At 31.7% G+C, this 20110-nt stretch overlaps 1 protein-coding gene across 2 annotated transcripts in view; it reads left to right on the top strand.

Annotated features, from left to right (window-relative positions):
- Positions 1-2469: 2469 nt before the first annotated feature.
- The window catches only part of ChAT (Choline acetyltransferase), an 86422-nt gene continuing 68781 nt past the window's right edge, over positions 2470-20110 (top strand). For both annotated transcript variants that reach the window (XM_031993258.2, XM_031993249.2), the window contains exon 1: positions 2470-2559. The gene's annotated coding sequence lies outside the window, so the exon portion shown is untranslated. The remainder of the gene's footprint in view (positions 2560-20110) is intronic.

Genomic DNA, 20110 nt, shown 5'->3' with positions numbered 1-20110 from the left:
GTTATTCGTTCGACTTTCTAGGCATTATATTTTAATTCAAACAACGCTTTGGAAATTATTTTCGTGTAGAGTTTTTAAATTTATAGAATTTTTAAACTTATGTGTGAATAGTAATATTTCGTAATGATAAAAATGCGTTCTTGTAAAACTATTCTGTATTTTAAAAAAAACTATTTTAATAAATTTCGAATCTTGTAGGTCTTCAACATCAATTAAAGAAATTGCAACACTATTAACCACGAAACCATGTACAAAACATGTTTCAGTATAAATACACTTGTAATCATTTCTTTTTATCAAAATTCAAGTATAAATTCTATAAGCAGCAACCGAACGATTAATATTAACCCTTTACACTCGAAAGTTTTTCATTAGAAACATTAAATATTTTCCGGCGAGATATAGATCGCACTCTTTACAAGTAACTAGTAAGAAATCGCACGGAAATCCAGAACCAAAGTTATTTTGTTTTAATATTTCACATATTGATGCATTATATAAAGTTTAATATTTAATATTAAATTATATAATATTCTATTTAGCATTCTATTATATCAAATCAAATGACGACTCAGAGTGGTCTACCGCATACAAAGGGTTAAACAGACGAGAAATGAATCTATATCAAGTTGTCAAAATCAATCTGTCCATTACGTAGAACGTTTCCAAGGAGTTCCAACTACTGTCGAAACGATGAAATGTTTTGGATTAGTATTAGCATCGGAGCGTTGTACATGGGACCCCGTCTCTGTGATTAAATCCGTTTTCGTCGCGGACCGTAATATAAACGAGACAAAGAGTGATCTGTCATCAAGCCGTTTAATGAAACTCGCGGCTATAACTTAGGACATTTGGGCTTAAGACATCGTCGAAGGAAACGGAGTTAGAGTCGAAGGTGGAAGTTGAACGCTTAATCTAGCAATATGAAACCACCCCTGCGGCTTACCCTCTCGCAGCACGCCCCACTCGCGTTATACTGTTTTCTTATTCGCGTTACGCCGCGCTGTAGTAAATATTCGACGCGATAAGGGGGACATTTTGCGAAAATAATCGTGCCGAAGTATTCCTTCGCAAATGTTCTCTCTTCTTCTTTTAACCTTTAAGTATGGACGTGAATTTGACCTTTAAGTATGGAAGTCTGAAAATTATCGATTAATGTTAACACGTCAAATGCCGTGTTGGTCACCGATGACCGACGCTTCTGAATCGCTGTCAACTAAAAATATTTAATCACATAAATAAAGTTAACAATAGCGTAATGTAAGAATTCTGATGCCAAATAATTAATAATTGTTCCTACTTACCTTTGCTACGACGGAACGAATCATGTACAAAACATTCAAGATTCTCGTGGCGCTTAAAGTGTTAAATATTCTAGTCTGTAGCAACTAATAAAAGAATTTATTGTTTTATTTGTTTCTACTTCTTTAAATATCCATAGGAAGACAATAATAGTATCGACTGTATAACGAAAATTTCACTGGTTTCAAAATCCGCTATATTTTATATAGTGGTCTGTGAGACCGCATGTCCATACCTAAAGGTTAATCCCCACTATTCTGCTAGATCACTTGATGTGTAAGCTGAGCGATTCGACTGATCGATCAGTTTTCACTTTTTCTGACTTAATTTTCTGTTGGCTTTATTTCCTAATTCTTGATATTCTTGATTATTAATTTACTATTCGTCGACACGATTGCACGTGACTAATCAAAACAATGAAATTGTAAACTAGAAAGCCCGTGAACCCGTCCGGTAGACGTCAAGTCATCTCCTAATTATATGTCATTGCATTGTTCAATTGTTTCGTTGATATAAGATTGCTTAGCAATAAAAAAGAACAGTAAAATAATAAGATATAATGAAAAAACTTAACTTATTGATCTAACCATTATTAACATATGCAATATTTAAAATCAAGTGTATAACCGTTATAACGTTTGATGATATACTCTTAAATGTTAGTATCAAATAAAAATGTCTTAAAGTTTATAGTTTCTTCTTTTTAATTTTCACATAATCACTATGAACGTAATCGATACACTAATTATGTGTAATCAGACATAAAGTTATTAAATTTAATATTTCTACAAAGTTTTCTTTAATTTCCAAAAACATTCACGGAGGTGAACGTGCAACCTGTAAATGAATTAACGCTAAAACTATCAGACGAGTCAAAATGACCCTTTCCTGATGTCTTCATTTTGCAATTATTAAAGAGATAACAGGTATTTCCCTGAATTACTGAACAAATTGATTTACAAACCAAAGTCTCGATAGATGCACTATTGTAGTTTCTGTACAGGAAAGTCGATTTAACTGTTCGATAGTTTTAGTGTTAATAAAGGATTCAAAATAGGAAAACTCTTACCATCCTAAAGAAAATATGACTATACTGCTCCCAATTGGTAAGAGCATGATACATGGTATGAAGGCCTACATTTTCTTTCTGTGTTTATTGTTTCAGAGGGATGGCGAGACTCAGTGTTGGGGGCTCCGCGCCGACTGTTGGTTACTCTCGGGAGTCTCTCCAGGGACAATTCGCCCTGTCCTGCCACGGTAAGTTATTCTTTATTTTTCGACAAGTGAAACTTGCACAGACGATGGTTCCAATATTTACATTGGTTTAATTTCTGCGCAAGTAATTACATTCGTTCAGGTACATATGACACCAAATTTTAAGGATTTCGAAAATACTATTCATTTCTATAATATTAACTATTTCATCTTAACACTTAGGCAACCGCATAAGAAAAACTAAAATTACAACCGTTTTCATTAACTTTAATTGAACTCGTTTAACAGATTGGATTAAGAATTATTGTACAATAGCAAGAAAGGTATTTATTGAATTGCAAATATCCCCAGTTCAAGACTTGCAGAATAACAAAAGAAAAAACTAAAGAAAATAAATGGAAATTAAATGGTAAAGAACAGTGAGAGATCTCCGTATTCGGTTGGTTAAGTGTTAAGAGAACCAACAACTTTCTTCATATAAAAATACGTGTTCCTTTTTTTAAATATTTATATATGTACACAATGTGTATATTATGTAGAATTAAAAATTTTATGCAGAATCCCAAAACAAGCTATTCTGATTCTTTAAAGATTATTAACGATGCTTTGTATAATAATTTTGTGACTTTTTATATAACTTTTATACGATGCAAATAATGTTGAAATAATACTGATATGGAATGATGAATTAAGATTATTAATAGATTGTTGAGTTATATCCTCTTCTTAAATCCTATACATCTCTTTAACAATAAAATGTTCCAAACATATTCTATTTAAGTGATATTTTAGTATTTCGTGATTCAACTGAACGTCTAAATAATCGAATATTATACCAATATTTTCAATGATCATAAATAATTCACCAAATAACGTCAAATAGTTTAACCAGGAAACAGAAATTTTATTAAATCACAATTATAGTAGTAATCAATAATAGTCAACCACCAGAAAACTGTCAGTAAAAGACATTGAGAAAAACAATTATAATTATTCAATTTGGAAAAAAATAATATAATTCCATCTTTTTAACACTAGATTTACGGAACCCGCCAATTTGACGGATATTGAACTTTTTAAAGATTGTTTCGTAACAATTTAACTCTATTTTGATTGATACAATTTTTTGAATACTCATTGTAATTCTCTGTTCTTGAAACACTAATTTCGAATAGATCTCGTGATCTATATAAATAAATATATACTCTTCTAGGAACAATAGAATAAAGTATAGAATAAATCTCCGTAAATCTAATGTTAAATAATAATGAATACACTATATATTTGAATATTATTCCAAAGAATAATACAAGTTTCTTGTTCATGGGTACGGTTTACAATATTTACAACAGTTAATGAAATCACGGTTGCTCTTATCATTTCCTCGTGCGTCATCTCGAGAGCAGAGGCGTGCCTTCGATACTGAAATGTAAATCGAAAGGTGGTTTGGCAACCCCCGTGCATTTTGGATTGCCAAAGGCAAGGATCTGCCGAACGCCTCCGGCTGAAATATGTAAATGACACGCAACGGCATCAGATACGATCTCGTTACTATCGCCACGAAAGGGGAGGATAATATTTATCGTAGGGAGATCAAGGCCCACGATATTCATTGAGTTTTCCCGCCTTTCTTTTCCTTTTCGTCACTTTTATATTTCTAAACTATTGTTACATTTAATATTCAAGTAACAATAAAACTTTACAATTTCTAATGCCAGTAATACACTAAATTACTTGTATCAAAAATATATAATCACTCTGTAGATCCATTAAACATTTATAGTAATCAAGAATTCTTGAAATTTAGGGAATTAAAAACAATAATAAAATTTTGTTCTTTTGTTTTATCTGTGAAATTTGTCAAACAAAAAACCGAAACTCTAATTATCTCGAGTCCGATTTTAAAGTAGATAAATAAACAGAGTTTTTCCTATCAGGGATTTTATGTATATTAATTTATTTAATTTGTCAAAATTAAACAGATTTTATGAAGTGTAATATATTTTACGTTTCTTTAAAATTATATTTAGATGAAAGTTTATTATTACTTCGATTCTTAGGTAAATTCTCGAATGCCACTTACGTTCCGAATGTTTTCAAATGCTCGTGATTATTGGTCACTTGTATCTTGAATAAAAATTTCTTAACATTTAGCCGAAAGCTAGAAAATTTCAGAAATTTCCCGATGTATTCTGAAAGCATTACGTATAAGGCGAAACGTGAGTTATCACTGTTTCTGGTAAATTGAATAAAAAGCTGGGAAAGTTTTGTAACACTCGGGGAAGTGGATTATGGTATAACAGTTCAGACCATGCACGATCGTTCGGATATAAAAGTGGATTTAACGGCTGTTCTTGAACAGTCACCTCAAACCTTTATATAGATTCTTACAGTTTGTCCAGCAAATTCAATTTGTCATTTTTATGAATTTCCATCACATAGACTATTGTTGTTCACACAATAAACTCTTCCATATTTTACAAAAATAACACAATGTTAAAACGTAACTGAAGAAATTGAAACAGAATATTTAACACTGAGATAAAACCAATTGTTAAAATAAATTTAAATAAATTTCGGTTTAAAAATAAAAAAACAAAGACAAATTCATTTAAAAACGAAATTATTGTAATGTTAAAATGTTAGACAATGGAGAAAAAAGGCTAATTATTAACTTCTTATCGATATTCTTTACTTATGTATTATTGCCAAAAGTACTAAAACTGTCAAATATTTCTATGCAACAATTCCAATTAAATATAAGCTGAAAGCACCAATAGTTCACCAGTTAAGAAAAATGTTCTGCGTAAATAATAGTAAACGCTTGCTCCTTTATTACATGGAAAGACTCTATGCGTGAAAATGCTGTTTGAACTTCTTATATTACGTAACAAAGCGAACTTTTTTGAATCTGTTATATTATCCAAGTTTTATAGACATTTTTAAAAATGCAATACTTACGCCAGAAGTTGACTATTCTTTAAAACGGAAAAACTAATAATTAACCATATATTAGTTGATAGTTGACCACTCATAGTAAAACCAAAAACACTAAAGGTGATTACTTTAATCTCGTTTATTTGCAACGATTATGACAAGTTACAAGTAAAAGGACAAATACAAATGAAAAGAAGTTAATTCCATGTTGGAAATTGAAGGCATACAACCAACGACAATGAAATAAATTGTTAATTTTTACGATGAATAATTTAATTCGAGTAAAAGTGTTTCGGAGTTGGGTCGGTAGGTGCTGCAGAATATCTATCGCGCCTTTATCGAAAGATTATTACTTTTGAAAATCTTATCTTTTACGTTTTCCTGAAAAATGGTCAACTATCGATACCAGGTCAATTACTGGTGCCTTTACCTTATATAGGTTCTAGCAGTAAATTACTAAAATAACAAATTATAAGTTCTCGTGAATTGGTCTACCTTTCTTATGGACGTTTACAGTAACCGAGATAGCGTTTGAATAAGACGACGTCTTATCTGTTCCAATGGTCTAATTCAAGTCTCCTTAGAATTCTTTACGTGCAGAATCGATACTCTTTCTTGTAAGACTGTTGTCTTTTCCTGGGAAAGGCGACTAGGAAAAATGCTCTCCTGAGCGTTGGTAATGTCCGCGAACGACACTGCATCTGCACGGTACCTCTGTCTGCTATAGCTCAACCGCCTCCACGCGGATTTTAATCTTACGTGGAGGTGTGCGAACTATCTACAACTAGAACGATTTTATGGCGACAATTCAAGTAAATCGTTATCTAGAAGTTTCAGTTCTCTCACTATTCCCTCAAGTATTCCCTTAATGTCTCTTGAAATTTGTGGTCGCAATTTCTTAAGAGGTAATTATTTAGACTTTCCTGGTAAAAATGAGAATAACAGTTACTAACTGTAATCCATTAAATTTGTTGTAAAATTAATTATAAGTCATTTTCATGGTTATTACTATTATTATTATTCACATTATCATTCATAGGATATTTTTAATTAAATATTACCGATATGTATGTATGATTGTACTGAAATAATTTTAATTACATTATTTTTAACCTATTTTCACTAAAAAAAACCCTCTATAGTTTTACAGTAACTCTGCGCTTATAAAAATGCAGAAATTTAAATTTACATGAATAGGTGACCCATTTCGAATACTCTAATCATTATTCCCAATTGCAGGGAGCTAGGAATTACGAACAAGAACGACTTTGTCTCCCTTTGAAGATCGCTTAAGCGTAAAAACGACCAAGATCGATTAGACCTCTGAACTTGGTCTCTGTAGGTAAAGAATTAAATTTCGAATTTCGTATAAGAGGTCGTATATAATTTGAATACCTATTATCTTACAGGATACCGAAAAAGACTACAGGACCAGTTTCAAGAAATACATTAACGTTTATAATAATATTAAAATGGTTAACGTGATATGAAGGTGATCCTAAACCTTTATTAATATATTTCTCTTAATATTTATATTAATATATTTGATATTTATATAGTGCATTTAAAATATTTATATTTATATTAACATTACTATTTACAACTCATTCACTATACGACTTTTGCATTATATTGCTGACAACGTGTAACAAAGTTGTGTCATACAACTTAATGAAATGGTTCTATAGTACTCTTAATCCTTGTGTAAGGAAATTACTCCTCAATTGAAATTTTCTCACATTATCAAAGATACATACAATGTAAAAACTGATGAAGTTAACTAAGACACTTGTCTTAATGTATTTGTAACTAAAGTAATTTGTTATAAGAGACAAGCAACTATAATGCTCGTGATTCATACTTGTCTAGAAGCAATGAACTGTTAATGACATAGTTTCGATGCAATTAAATTACTATTTGCGGTGTAATTGAGAAGATATGTCAAAGGTCGTGCCTACAAACGACAATTTGATTAATCAACTACCTCCATAGAAGCCGTTTGCGTGCCAGATATTTGCAGAAAAGCTATCATTACTGTAATTCCTACGTTCACTTTAGTTTCCAATTTTATAAAGTTCACTTCCTGTTTGAATTTACTCTTATATTTGCTATAAATATATAATGCGTAACCTAAACACAAGATTACATATGAAATGCATTTTTTAGTTTAAATATCAAATGTATTAATGAAAACACATTTTTTTACTATTCTGCTACATTAGGATATTTTGATGTTATAATTGAATAACAATATTCCTTAATATTTATAACATTATGTTACTCTATTAGTGATAATATTTATCAACAATTAAAGTACAAAAATTTTATCTACATCAAATGTCGCACATACGAAAAGGTCATAAAATTTATTAAATTATCGTATGCTTTGGATCCAGATAATTTATTTCAAGACTCCTTCATTAAGTTAACCCTTTACGGACGAGAATTTTTTGAACCTTTCATAATCTTTTGCATAAAAAAGCTGAATTATACATCGAAGCCTTAAATACCAAAAAATAGAAAAGTAGATATGAATCTCTCGTTATTTGAACAATTAAATTATTCACTTACAGCTTCCAAATTTAGATATCAAAGCTCGAAGTCTCCATTATGGCGGCATTCGACAGGAAAGGGTTAATTGGTGAACATTCTATATCGAATCAACTAATTAGTAGAAATCCTAAATCAAAATACCCTTTTCAATACGTTATAAAGTAATTCAAATCACAGTGACTAAGAGTACGGAACCGCTGGGAAATGAAATTTTCGACCGTTTCAGCAATTGTTAATTGATATCTGGGCGTGGTGCACCTGGTTGGCCGATCGATATCACAGACCCCTACGGTCACGCATCTCATCCCCATTTCTACCTCTGTTACCCACTCGTATCCGTCTCTCTCTCCCTCTCTCCCTTCAACTGCTCGACTTTCTCGTCTGAAAAAGGGCCAATCGTCTAATCCGATCTCCTTCCTTCGATGTACGTAAAATCAAAGAACATCTTCGTGAAACACGATCGAAGATCCAATATAAAACCAATATCCAGACCGACACTCCGCCGAATATTTTTTCACTTCCCTTTCTATATCTCTCCCTCTCTCTAATCTTCGAGAGAGGCGATGGCTCCCCGGAGAGTAATTTTCTTATGGCGGCCAGGAATTCTCGTCGTTTGTCATTTCTTTCTGATACGAAGAAGAACATTTGATGGGATGTTCCATTTATCCGACACGAAACGTCTAGAAATTCACGGTTAACACGTGAACGTCGTGACAATGTTGAACGTTCAGTGTGATACTCATTCTATTATAACAAAGGCGAATGATATTGGAATTGATTATTAAGAATTTCGTATCATAGCTATTACGTTATAGTGTTGTTTAATTATGTACTTATGTAGTATTCCGGAATATGGAGCGAATCAGAAATTTTTAAACACTTTTCTCCTGATATTAAAGTTCAATGTCTATTAATGACAAATCTGTGAAACAAAATTTTTATTTTAAGTTTTAACTATCAGTTTTTCACTGTTAAATCTGAACTCGCGCCGATATACTGTAATTAAATATTTTGATTTGACATCGGCTTTCTTCTTGTAGCTGCTTTCGAACAATTTGGAAGCTCCGATTATTGCTGACCACCGTGGCAGTCAACGTGTTAATACACCTATGCAGCTAACGTCTAAAATTAGATTTTGCGAAAATCTATACTTCAGGACTGGATCTCTAAAATTATATATTCGAAAGAACTTACCTATAAAACTAAAAAATTACTTACACAATGAAAAAGTAGTTAAATGTTTTGGATCGGCACTTTTATTACTTGCACACATACAGTAATTTTTAACTTGCCGAAAAAGATATTGATGCAATTGTTATTAGTTTTTTTGCAATTTTAAATGTGTACCCAATAGTATAATAACAAAATTTCTCTTCGATTTTAGCGTTAGTTTAATTGAAATCGCACCGATGCATATTCCGTTAATGTATAAACTAAGAATAATAACTCAGTGACAGTTGTAAAATCATACAGTGATGATGCAAACTATACCAAAAACTTGAATATAACTTAATATTCTATTAACACTAAATTTACGGAACTTGTCAATTTGACGCATACTGAATTTTCTAAATATTTACTCCGATTTTGGTCGATGTAATTACACGGATATGTACCTCGTAAAAGTGCCCGTAAACCTAGTGTTAGAAAAATCAATACAGTTCATAAGCAAAATATAATCGAAATTCCCGATGGCACGAAACGTGTTAACGGATTGAAAGAAGGACGCACTCATAAGGTATCGTTACACGACAAGGGAATAAAAAGACCGTGGCACGTGACAGAGCAACTGGATGTTAAAACGTCGAAGTCCACTTATTCTACCTGAGCGCATCCCTCAATCCCTCGAATTGCATTAAGCTAAACGATCAGCTTTACCTGCCGCCCGCCACCTTTTTTCCTAAGGGTGCACCGTCACGGGCTGACCATAAATAACGCATTATCTGAAAATCCGATAGAGGCTAATTTATTTACGAATCGGTGCCGCCATAGGGTGACGCCGGTTCACGGGTGAGTCACGTGCCATCTGCCACCATCTACCTACTCTATTGCGATATAGACTGCATCCATCATTATCATTATCCTCGATGACTAGGTTCTTCACGAACGCGGAGTAACCGCGACTGAATCATTTAAAGAGACCCGTAATGAATTGTTTCTCTCTCCTTATCTACCCAGCGAAAACGTGTGACCTGAATGAGGAACAAATTGTACCAGCTGACTCTGCCCATCGTGATAACAAAGTTGATGACGAGTTAAATTGATACGTTGTCTTCGGTGTTAACTCTTTGCACTCGAAAGTTTTTCGAGAAAAATAGAATAAATATGTATTCTAATAGGAGAAAATATAAAAACAAAAATAAAAGAAATATTCAATATTTTTCGGTGAGATATAGACGACATTCTATGAAACTAATTATGTAATAAATGAACGCGCGTAAATTAAGAAACGAAGGTATTTCATTGCAATATTTCACATATTGATAAATTGTGCAAAGCCAGATATTACACATGCATATAAGACTTCATAATTTTGCTACATCAAATCAAGTGATCACCGAGAGTCACCTCTCGAGTGCAAAGGGTTCACACTTTCGTGGCCGTTGACTCAGTTCTACGTCATTTTATATTTACTGAAGATTTTGTTATTTGGATTTGTGTCTGTTGTGGCTGTTTAAAAATAAATTAATGCAATTTCTTATTAGGTTCAGCTAATATTCATTAATTGTTCAATTTTGTATTTAACATTCTTATTAGGTATTGCACAAAATTATTATAAAGTAGAATTGTTATACAATTTGTAATTTCTGTATAAAATCGTGTTATTGTTTTCGAAAACCATATTCTATGAATTTTCAAAACTTTCCATCAATTTAAACGTTTCTTATTCAGTATTGATTTTTGTTCAATTAACAGCATTAACTTTTTTTATTTCATACTACTTCATTTATATAAAGACCATTTCGTTTTTGATTTACCATTAATCAGAAAATTCTTATACATTGAAAGAGTCAATCATTTTAAAACAAATATTTATTCTGTTCAATCAAATACATTTTGTTAATTGTAAGAAATGTTAGCAAGATTAACTACTATTTTTAACCAGTTAACTGCGTTCGACGAGTATGCGGCTCATCTTAAAACGCAAAATGGTACTAATTTTTTCAACGAAAAATTATTTATTTGTTCAGATAAATGTGTAATTCTTCCTCGTTTTTCTTCTTAGTTTTTCGTTGGAATATATTACAGATCCGTTTTCGCTGAGTTTGACGAATATACACTTTATTACTTTGTTTTTATTGCATGCACAATGAGAGATCTTTCAAACTGAATTCCACAGTTAATTGGTTAAGACCACAATCTCTTGTTCAGAAAATGGATAATGTTTCAATATTCTCTAACTGTCTAACTAATGGAATTCATCAAGTAAAGTGAGAACATGTTGCAGAATATTAGGAACGCTGCAAATGAACGTCGCGGAACTAATGATCGGTAATTGGATCTCTCCCAATATATAGAGAATCATACATCAGGTCGAATTCACGGTGTGTTTACGTTAATAAGCTCGATCGCTATAGAAAACGGAATGGCAGCGGGCCGTGTACAACTTCAAAGCGCATCGAGTGTCGCTAACTAAAGTTTGAACGGCCCGGGGGTGGAGAGTTTACCATTTCCAATCCGAGTCCATTTCGTGATTAAGTGTAAACTTCTGAAGTTACCCCCGAGGACGGACGCAAACAGACACGCGTAACGCACACTGCCCGTTTCCTTTTCACGTTAAATGACCATTTCTCCAACGAGCAACGATGAATTACGAAATGCACTTTTATCGCGTGTGCTTCGAAAACGACATATTTCATTTCACTTCGATACGTATATTTATTTAACACTAAAACTACCGAGCAATTAAATTGACCTTTTGAAATTCTTCTATAGAAACGCCAAGAATGCATCTATCGAGACTTTAATTGATTTGCAATTAAGTTTGCGTATTGCTAAATCAAATTCTTTAATAATTCCTCAGAGAAACATCCGTCATCTTTTTGATAATTACAATCTGAAGAAATTCCTGATTAGGAATTGGTAGAACTATTGTGCGTAGGACTAAAGTGTAGAACTACTTATAGTATTTTTTAAGAAAAACTATTTTCAAGAATTATATATAGCACAATGAACCACTGATAATAAATACAACTATGTGATACTGCTCGAAAACTTAGCGAAAATAAACGCACACATGTTCCATCGGTTTAAATAACTTAAACGTGACAACACGAAGCCACTAGGTGTAAAAACAAGGGATCGATGAAGAGAGATTACACGCTACGAAATTCCTCGCCGGTAGCGTCGCCTTCCTCAAAGTTTAAACGATCCAAATAAAATATGAAAAAGCGGAAAGCTTGATACCGGAACGGATATCGGGTTCCTAATGGGTGCAGCGCACCGGCGTACCATAAAAATGTACGCAGGGATAATTGAAGGGAAGGCTAAGGCACTCTCTATTATTTAGTAGTTTCCTCTAGCTTCCCCTGTTCATCCGACTCCACTCTCACCATTCTCTTTTAATTGTTCGCCAAATTACTTTCCCGTGCTGTGGTTAAATCGTATGGAAATTTATGTTTCCCGTTCGAACCAGACCGGTAATTGATAGTTCTGGCATCGTCATCGATCTTATTATACGTAGTGCCCCGAAATCACGCCATCATAATTTATTCATACTTTCTATTAGCGAAAAGTATAGGGACAGTTTGTACAGAATTATTTTCAACTAATTATACTTATTCCTTTGTTACATTATCAAGAAAACTCAACGGAACATGTTCAGCACAAGAACAAACCAGAATTTTATTAAAAATTTTAAACAAGCAGAAACAGCTAGAATTCAAACCTTGTTCCGTGCGTAATGCAACGACACATTTTTCTTAAATCGTCCGTGAAATTCATTATAAATCACGATTTACGTACTTCTTACACTCGAAACGCCCACTCGTCCGCCTACGCACGTTAACCCCTTACCCTGCAATATCGCGTCAGGCTTGCGGTGAAAATTTCAACTGAAATTTAACAAACATAAATATTATTTAATCTTTTTTTAACACAAGTTACATATTACTCCTCCATTATCAATGATTATATCTTGGAGCACACGTTAACACAGAATAAGACTGGAATTTTCTCTTTTTTTCTCTTATATTCAATGAATTATTAATGACGAAGTAGTTAAATCGATTACAGTTCAGAAAGAAAACATAAGGCACGAGGTTAAATACTCACGGCAAGGGTAATGAAATTTTTACTGTTAGGTGTATTAAAATTAATTTTGCTGGTTTGTGTTAAAATAGTTTGTATTAAATGTGTTACTCTGTAAGTCATATTTTTCTGCTTTTCGAATGTCAAAGCTTCATTCGTCGACAACTAATAATAGATTTCTATATTCTTGCATCTCCAGTTTAAAAAGAAAAATCACTTTATTACGTTCTTCTTATTTGAAAATACAAATTCCATTTTGCAAGTCTCAATTGATAAATAAACTGAAACTTACTGGAAATGTAAATTACAATATATTATTTTTCCATATAACTAAAATTCAACGCAATCAACCGGACAAAAAGACTCACTGGTTTTCATTAGTTTTCCAAAACTAATTTTAATATTTTTCGGTTGTCATCGTATCGCCATATCGTCAAAGAAAAGATTGGAGATTATTTACTAAGATATTTAATTAATTAAGGTATAATTTTTATAAATATATGCGTGTGCATCGTTGTGTATTAGAACGTTCAAAAGTTTTTATCAACGTTCGACGTAAACGAGTGAAAATAAATTGGAGGAGGGTGCGAGGCATACTTGTACAGGGGTCAAGTTCTCGGTCGTCTCATTAGAAACGCGAACATAATCCCCTACTGGTTCGCTCTCCAATTACTGTTCGCTCGTTCCTGGTTCCCAGTTTGGAGCAGGTTCAGGAGATACGCAGTGGCGTAGACGTCGGATCTGATAAAATGCAGTTGCGAGTACAGGTGCTATATATGAGATAATTATAATTATTATCTATAATGAAATAATAATAGGTAATTATGGTAATTAATATAACTCTTATATTTATATCAATAATTAATATCTATAATAAAGATAAAAAAATTAAAAATAAAAGTTTATTTTAATAATACTATTTCGACTACCGTAAACATAATTTAAATAGACGAATCATTTAGAATTATGTAAATGTATCAAATTGAAGTATAAATAATTACTCTTTACCTAAAATTGATGCACTAGTATTGATATTTGAAAAATTGCCAAATTACCACACATTTATTGTAATTACACAAATGCATCAGTATAATACAGTCTCTTTTGTGGATTACTTATCCACAGATACGTAAATATATTTGTATTTAAATAAAGTTATTCAATGAAAATTATTCATTATTTATGAAAGTTCATAGGTATTCTATTCACCTCCTTTACCATTTCATATAATATTCATTTCAGTAAAATTATATCCCAGTACATACTTATTTAAAACCAAATCACTTGTTATTCATTGATAACAACCAATATACATGGAAAAGCAGGAATAACCCGTGACTTTATTCAAATATTTATTCAAATCGCCAATCAAATTTAAAGGGAATCGCAAATGGAATTGAAATTTAAACTCACCTAACAAGCAGAGAACACGATTGAGACGTGCCTTTGTTTTTTTTTCAATTTTATAAGACTATAAAATATTCGTATAAAAGTAATTAAAAATAAACGCAACGAACGAAAGTACTTCTAATTTAACTTCCCTCGGGACCAACAATTTCGGTAACAAAGTGAATATTGCTTTAATCACTTCCATTTGGTCGTGAAAACTAATTAAAAATAGTGAAATAACAAAAATTCTTTCACGCGACACGGTGACTACGCCGCTGTCACCGTTGTCGAGGAAAACTCTCTCGGCCCTTTTCGCACGTGTACAAAGAGTTTGCACGCGTCGTTCACGCAAAATCCGTAATTGCTTCGCACGGTTGCACATCGCTGACTGTTTGCCAATTTGTTCAGTTTGCCGGTGTTTGCGTTACGCTGAAAACACTCGGTTCCCTCCTTTCGCTCGGAGGATTTCGTCATCCGTTGGAAACACGTTGGATCACTTTCGTTCGACACACACAACGTCTCCGTCCTAAAACAATACAATGTTTATAAAAGATTGTTGGCTGTTGACCGTCTGTGGATCCTCGTTCAGGAAATGTCAACGTAATTAAAGGAAAGACGTCTGAACTTAATTGAAAGCGATTCAACGTTTTTCTTCTTAGTCGCTAGAAAATTGATTACCACGGTTCAATGGAATCTTCTGAACTTTTTTTCTAATACATAGTTAATTTAATGGTAATCGTCTAATATTGAATATATTCGGTCATCCCATAAGTAATGTCAGTTTTTATCTTACTTCGTAAGATGTCTGTTAATGCCACTTCGAAATGGCATTAAGAAATTAATCGAGAATGAGAAATGGTCATGCATAGTTATAGTTAATACGTCGACGATTAAGAAAAATGTAAGTATTAATTTTTTATATTAGAAGGTGGCGTAATGGAACGGTATTACTCATTGGATCACTTAATCGAAATCATTTAATAACTTAGTACGTATATTTAAACGTGTATCATTTTCTTAAATAAAAGGTAAAAAGTTAATGAAGTTAATACTAATATATTTTTCAATATAAATGTGAGAAAATGGTACAACTGAAATAATTAAGACTTCTTTATACAAATGTATTTCACATTGTATAAAAATTTAATATATTTAAAACTTTTATGAAGTTTGTAGTTTACTAATGGCTAGCATAAATTTTATAAGAATCGATTAAAATCTCTTTGCTTTTGATAAATTATCTAATTTCTTATTTCTTAATTGTAAATATATAAATTTTCTGTAATTTTATCATATCAGTACATGTTAATACACAAAGTTAATCATTCTGTTGTATAAAAAATATGAATTTACAAGAAACAGATTGAGAATCATTTCATGCAAGTGTGAAGAAGAAAGTAGCGGAACCACAGTTTGCGTAAGTAGAATTGGCCACTACGTTCGGACACGTTAAGGGTCGTTTTCCAAGAAAATTGCGTAGACTGTTTCACTCTTATTTACCTCGTAGTCATCATCACAGGGTATCATCAATTTCATTTTTCTTTTATGTGAAAGTATATAAAAGTATGTTGTACTACTTGAAAAATCAAATTGATCATACAGTGACCTTAAACAATAACATAAACGACAGTAATTATTAATATTTTAAAAAATCAATACACAAAGTCAGTACATTTTTCCTTCACCATTTTTTCACAAATGAAATAGTTCAAAACATTTTTGAAATAATACGTCAAATAACTTAATGATTCAAATAATTTGTTATAAAACTAAGAAACTTACAATGAAAAGATAATATCAATTCTCTAGCATTTACGTTTCATAAAAATACTCTCGTCCAGAATTTTTTATCATTAGCTAACCACAAACTTGCGAAATTCTCTCGAAAATGTTGGCCAAAGTGAAAAACAGCACTGAATTGAAATTAACGCCGGTTTCTCGTGTTCAAATTACTATAGGCAGGCCAAGTTTAAATTAGACCATTTTGCAAGAAAAGCAAACATCGCATATATATCTGAATGTGCAATTAGCAGAAATTACGACAGTTTAAAAGAGTCGAAGTCCCTTTTTTCAACTGAAAGTTGAGCATTTAAAATGTTTTAGCTAAATAGACTAAAATCAAATAAATTCGAATCGATCCCGGAAACATAAAAAAAGTCCAAATTGACTTAATCGCACAGCAAGTGGCAGTTGGTTCGTCGTAAATCATTCAATTGATACATACGATTATTAATAAAATACATAAAGAGGAAGCCTAAAACGTTTAGCATTCATGTCAAAAACGTCATCAGTGAATACAAACGATATTCTTTATCTTATCACAGCACCTGGGAACACTAAATTTTTCATGAGAGACAAGAACACACAGGAATGATTTTATCAAAATTTATTATTAAAATGCAATACACAAAATTACTAGAGGATCACTCATGAAAACAGTTGATCATTTTTCGACTTCCGAACCCCATTCACTTCTGAAAGCGAACAGTAAAAAAAGTGATGTGTCGCAGACAGCACGATGAAATTCTGGGCGCAATACATCATTCTCGTAAGGAACTTTTCATTCTTTAACTTCCTTTCATTAGACGGGTCATAAATATTTATTATTTGTTTATTGCTTAAACCAATAATTATCTTGCATATACAATAACAATTGCGATTAACCCGTTGTTTTATAGTATCGTGTGAGACTCGTAACGAAAATTTTGAACAGAAGGTTAGCAAATATGGATGTCATTATATGTAATTGAATTGAAATTTGATGAAACGAGGTATTTTCTTAAATAAACCTTATTTAATCGTTATAACTGGATGGTTATTTAATAAATTATATCAAGAGAAATAAATATTTTGGAACAGATAAATTACATTTTAATGTAATGAAGTTAGGTACATGCATTTGAATATTTTTAACAAAAATAAATATTATTTTTCTGTTATTAATTGACAATCACTGGAGTAAATGAATTGAAGACGAATGTATATATAAATAGATAGATATAATACATAGAATTCTTTTTTTTTAGTGAATTGTCAATGATAAAATTGTTCTGTAGAGATTACAGTTCAGTTTGGAATAAAAAAGTATTTTAATATTGTTTTTAAGAATAAGGGTTTAGTAATGCGTTTTACCATTTTATGTGTGCATAGTGTTTACAGATATATGTAGCATCCTTAATATTTTTATATAATTTTCATGTTACTGTTAATAAAGCGAATTCCTCAAAATAGAAAATTTTTAAAATATAAATGAATAAAAATCTGAAAGTAGAAATTTCTACGTAGCAAAAACTGAGATTGAATAAAAATTCATTCATCATAGATTCCATTATCGCGACGGTAATATAATATTTATTTAAAATCCGTAAATTAATAATAAATGAACTTAATTTTTATTTAATAACATAAAATTTTAGCAATATACTTACACGATCCACTATACCTATAATTTTTTTGTTAGTTTACGAGCAGCCACTATACTAATGTTCATTAAAGAGTTGATTGAAATTCAATTATTTAAACATTTATCGAAACATATATTTCCATAAAAATTATTCTACATATGAAGATTAAACCAAAAAGTATTATTTCTGAAATTATGCTCTTTCTACAACTACAAGATCAAAATGTTTATTTTTCAAGTACATAAAATCTATAATTAACAAGCATGTTACAGAAAATATAATAAAAATTGTCGACATATCTTCCTATATTAAGAAAGAAGTGAAATTACAAGTAAATGAAGTATTTCGAGCTTGTTTATGAAATTCATTACTTTCGATGAATCACATTATTCCTTCTGAAGCAGCATCATGACGTGCAAATCGTCTCTATAGTTCCGCGATGAAAATACCAGAATATTTCCATGGACGAAGCAAACGAATCTGCTTCTTTTCCAAACCATTCAGAAAACTTACTCATCCCCCGAAGCTTCTCCTCTGCCATTTTTCTACGATGCAGGAGACTTTATTAAAGTGTCGACCGGAATGCTCCTTGGGGACTGGCAAGATTATATGACAGACTCAAGCCGATTAGCTACCAGGAAAAAAATTGAACAGTCCATCTTCCTCGTCAGAATGCTGTTATCCTGCACGTCGCATATCTGAGACTTTTCTCTGAGACTTTTCCTTTACCCATTTGTATAATGAACTGGTGAAAATCAAATGAAATCAAAAGTATATGTAAAATATAGGTAACAGCCTACGAATTAACTTTAGCAATAGGGTGATTTAATAATAAGTAAAAAACATATAGGAACAGTGATATGGAGATAATTAATTTTACCTGTTCACTAAATATGTAAACTTTAAGAAGAATTATCATAAAAATATAAATTTGAGGTAAATGTTTTTCCTTTTTTTTTTTAATAGTTGACCTTTATGATACTAAAAGGTACAAAAGCATTTCAGTTTTTAATTTACATTTATCGATTGGTCGTTATTTTTAGTAACGAATTTAGTTGATATAAAAATTTTCATCACATTTTTTGATAGAATATTGAACGGATACCAATAACGGTAGATTGAAAAATAAACAACTTCGAGATTGTTTATTTTATAATCAAACTTTATGGAGCTGTAAAATAACAACGGAAAATAACAACAACAACAAGTGTACAATTTATCAAACTATAAACACAATACAAGTACAAATTTATACTCCTCATTCCTTAATGATTTGATAGTCATCAGAACGAATATTTTCAATTAATAAACGCTTTAAATTTGGAGTTAAGCCCTGTTTAACTCTATCAAAACCATTTTCCAAAACTTCTCAACAGGAATTTCACAATATAACTGAAAAAAACTATAACTAAATGAACCTATGCAGAGCACAAAATCAACGAATACTCGAAACTCAACGGAATACGTTTAACACAAGAACAAACCAGAATTTTATTAAAAACTTTAAACAAGCAGAAACAGCTAGAATTCAAACTTTGTTCAGTACGTAATTCAACGACACATTTTTATTAAATCGTTCATGAAATTCATTATAAATCATGATTTACGTACTTCTTCCACTCGAAACACCCACGCGTCGGCCTACGCAGGTTAACCCCTTATCCTACAATATCGCGTCAGCCTCGCGGTGAAGATTTCAGCTAAAATTTAACAAACATAAATATTATTTTATTTTTTTGAACACAAGTTACATATTACTCGTCTATTATTAATGATTATACCCTAGAGCACACGTTGGCACAGAATAAGACTGGAATTCTCCCTAATATTCAATAAATTATGAATAACAAAGTAGTTGGCTCGGTCACAGTTCAGAAAGAAATCATAGGGTAAGGGATTAAAACCAGAGTGTTTAGACGCGGATGATCTGAACTTTGAAGTGCTATTTGCCAGGGACGAAAACCTGGGAACTTGGTATTAATTCATGAAAATAGATTCGATATGCAAATTCCGTTCTTTAACGCATGAAACTAAAGCGGATAAGAAGTCTGGGGAACAAA

Source organism: Nomia melanderi, chromosome 1, assembly GCF_051020985.1.
Source record: "Nomia melanderi isolate GNS246 chromosome 1, iyNomMela1, whole genome shotgun sequence".
NCBI classification, from domain to species: domain Eukaryota; kingdom Metazoa; phylum Arthropoda; class Insecta; order Hymenoptera; family Halictidae; genus Nomia; species Nomia melanderi.
Note: the sequence above shows the minus strand (reverse complement) of the source record. Positions and strands in the feature narration are given on the sequence as shown.